The sequence below is a fragment of the Triticum aestivum genome, chromosome 6B, assembly GCF_018294505.1.
Source record: "Triticum aestivum cultivar Chinese Spring chromosome 6B, IWGSC CS RefSeq v2.1, whole genome shotgun sequence".
Classification (NCBI taxonomy): Eukaryota; Viridiplantae; Streptophyta; class Magnoliopsida; order Poales; family Poaceae; genus Triticum; species Triticum aestivum.
In genome coordinates this window covers 12,802,364-12,805,842 of record NC_057810.1, presented here as the reverse complement: position 1 = coordinate 12,805,842, position 3,479 = coordinate 12,802,364, and the positions used below count along the sequence as shown (strand labels likewise).

Below are 3,479 nucleotides of genomic sequence, written 5' to 3'. Positions count from 1 at the left end.
GGAGAGTCGCATGGTGGTAACCTGAAAACAACCCTGCGATTAGGCTCCACACGTGTGAAAACAATTTATTTTTTTGAGAGGAGTGTAACAAAACAATTTTGCGGACTACTGGTTCGGTATAGTGGGCTACTCTCCACTGTACTGTATATGGGCCTTAACTATTGCCTGGTCTCTCTCACTACACTTTGTCTCAAAAAAAAAAAAATACCCAGCACGGCTCGGGCCGGAAGACAGGAGCGGCAGCGGCAGCGGCAGTGGCGATGAGACGACCCATCCCCAGTGGCGCCGGACGTGGCCTCTTCTTCTTCTTCTTCCGCCTCCTCCGATTTCGTCGATGTGAGTTCTTCTCTTTCTCTCGATTTCTTCTCTCCGCACTCGTGGGGAACCCTAGCCCGATTCCTTTCTTTTCTAAATCCTACCTACAACTGCTTACTTGTGGGTCAACTGACGGGGGAAGGAAGATATATGATGGATGCCGCCGAGATCCCCCAACGGTGAGATTTCATTTGGCGCAGTTTGCTCCGGCTATGAGATATCGCCCCGCTTTTTTGTTGTTGTTGGCTGTTACCACGTTGTAATCTGTTTGGAAACTGTGCGGTCCCTATTTTTGTTCAATTCCACTTTTTCTTTTCTCTTCATCTTCTTTTTCTGTAGTAAAAAAAACCTTTCTTTAGTGAAATCAGGGATCTGTCACTTGCAAAAAAGAAAAGAGAGATAGATTGATGGACGATATGTTTGTAATTGAAGAAATTAGTCTCTTCCATTTGTTTGTCGCTGATGGTTTCGATTTCATAGGGTTAATCTGGAGAAAACACCATGTGTGAGTGTGGATGGCGAGATGCAGCAGTCCTCCACAGGGTGGATGGCAGCTGCCGTATCCAAGGTGTTGGCCGACGATGACCTCCTCGTCGAGATACTCCTCCGCGTTGGCTTCCCCACCACCCTCGTTCGTGCCGCCCTTGTTTGCAAGCGATGGTACCACCACGTCTCCAGCCCCAGCTTCCTCTGTTGTTTCTGCGAGCGCTACCCGCCCCGGCTCCTTGGCTTCTACATCGACGGAGGGTCGGTCTGGACGGTCGGGCACACCGCTCCGCACTTCGTCCCAATGCTGCCCCAGCCCCCAGAGCTTGCTCCTGTCGTATGCCGCATGCCAAGCCACGGCTTCGTTGTCCATGAACAGATCATATTATGCAGGAATGGCACCGTCTTCACCATGCACCGCAATTCAAACAGATTGGCACTTGAGGCGCATAACCCTCTGTGCCCTGATAGAGGCATGGGCGCCGTCCCATCACTTCCAAGAGCCCAGGAACCCATGCAACAAATTCTCGGTGCAATCCTCTCCAAAGAAGAAGAAGGCGGCTTGTCCTACCTGTATGTGTTGGCCGAATTGATCGGGGGGACAAGAAATTTCAGGATGAGCGTATATATGTTGCAAGACGGCGTCTGGTGCATGCAAAGCTCAGCCACAGACCAAATCATTCTTCCGCTAACGGCACCAAAAGCTGAGGTCGTCGGCAGCAAGATCTATATGCTGTCTGCCTTCAGTGATGAAATTATTGTCATTGATTTAGTGACCTCAAGTTTATCTAGAATTCCACTCCCACACAGAGTGAAGTATCACCCTTTTAGCAACACCTTGTCTCAGGCCGATGACGCTTCTGGTGTATATCTCACCCATGTCCATATCAATGAGCATCAACTTTGCATCTGGCTCCACAAAGGTGATAACTGGTTGCTGGTCCATACCATTTGTTTGCGTGAGATGTGTGCTAATCTGAGGATGCTAGATCCCACGCTTGAGCATATTGGTGGTCCCTATCTATGCCACATCGGGCATAATGCTGAGTTTGTGTTCTCGAAAATGTGTGGTTGCATGCTCTATCTGGACGTCACGAGCAGGATACTGTGTAAACTACATGAAACAGCATAAAATTATCGGCGTTTCAGTGTTGTCTATCCTTTTTTGATGGTTTGGCCTCCCATATTCCCGGCGCTCAAAGATAATCTTGCAAGGTTTGCCTTTTTCCCTTTAGATGTCCTTTATATTGCTCTTATTGAGGTTACATGGTTTGGCAATGTGCATCATTAATTGCACTCCTTCGGATAACTGTGGGATGGTATCAATATATGATAAAAAATGTAGGCCATTTTACTAGTACTTGTAGCGACTTTAGATAACGCTTGCTATGATGTCTTGAAAACTTATTGTGCACTACCCTTGCATGTGGGTGCAGGTTACTTTTGATAATGCTCGTGTTGGCACCACAAGTCATGCTTGCTGAACTGGCTCTTCCCCTTTATTCTCATAATAGCAATATGTAGTGGACCTGAAAATTACTTGTTTTGTTCTTTTAGCATGGACATCTCATTCTTCTGCACCTTCTTTTTTCCCGAACTATCAGTAAAAACTAAAAACTGAACCCACAAAAATACGAAACAAATATGTATAAGAGCTGAGAGATGCCTAGTGTTGTCTTGTTTCCCACTGTATTTTCTTGTCCTGAAATATTATCACAAACCCATCAGTCCTGGAATTTGTAGCTACTGCCTAGTGGATAAATTTTTTTGTACTGAGTACCATTTAACTTTGAACCACAACATATTTACGAGCATTTTTATTTTTATTCTGAATGTTGCTTAGTGGCTCTTTTCGTATTGAGCACAAGTGCATCGTAATTGTAATTTTTACGCAGTTACTTGAGCTTATGCACGATTGGTGATGCAGATATGTCAGTTAATTTTTTTTCCCTTTATATTAGAAGTGGGTAGTCCAGGGCTCCAGGCTAACCGTAGGTAATTTGTGTTTGGTGCGCCATTTTTCCTTCTATGATCAGATTTTCGTTGTACTGGAATACAAACTATAACTTGGAACTTTAGCGGTCTGAGGTATGAAGGCATTTCACCTGTGCTCCTGTGGTTTCTTGGAAGAAAACAAAACTATATCGATGCACAGACGCACCGATATACCCCCTCCCCGATAACATTATTTTCCCATGTATATGTATATTGCGTCGTTGTGGATATAACCCCCTCTCGGATAACTTCGACATGAGGGGCGGTCGATATATATACCCACTCTCGACCGTGATAACTTATACCACGGGAGCACCCCCCTCGTCCCTCTCGCTCGACCAAAACTCTCGAGGACACCCAAACCATAGAGAAAAAATGATGTTGGTCTCCTACCCCCTCCCTCCGCGCCCCTACCCGACGAACTCTCTCGAGGCCACCCAAATTTACCAAGTTAAAAGAGCGTTGTCATCGAGGCCACCCCAAACCCTTGAAGCGTTGTGTCGAGGCCACCCCAAACCCTTGAAGCGTTGTCTAGGCCACCCCAAACCCTAGAGAAGCAGCGTAGAGGCCACTAACATGATTCCTTATTATGATTAGCTAGCTAGTTCTACGTTTGCCACTAATATATATCCATCTGTACCATGTTTGAATAATAATTGACATGTTGTCAATATTTGCAGAAA

At 45.8% G+C, this 3,479-nt stretch overlaps 1 pseudogene; it reads left to right on the top strand.

Moving 5' to 3' along the window:
- The first annotated feature begins 468 nt into the window (after positions 1-468).
- LOC123138597 (uncharacterized) lies at positions 469-2,092 on the top strand (annotated as a pseudogene).
- The last annotated feature ends 1,387 nt before the right edge of the window (positions 2,093-3,479 follow it).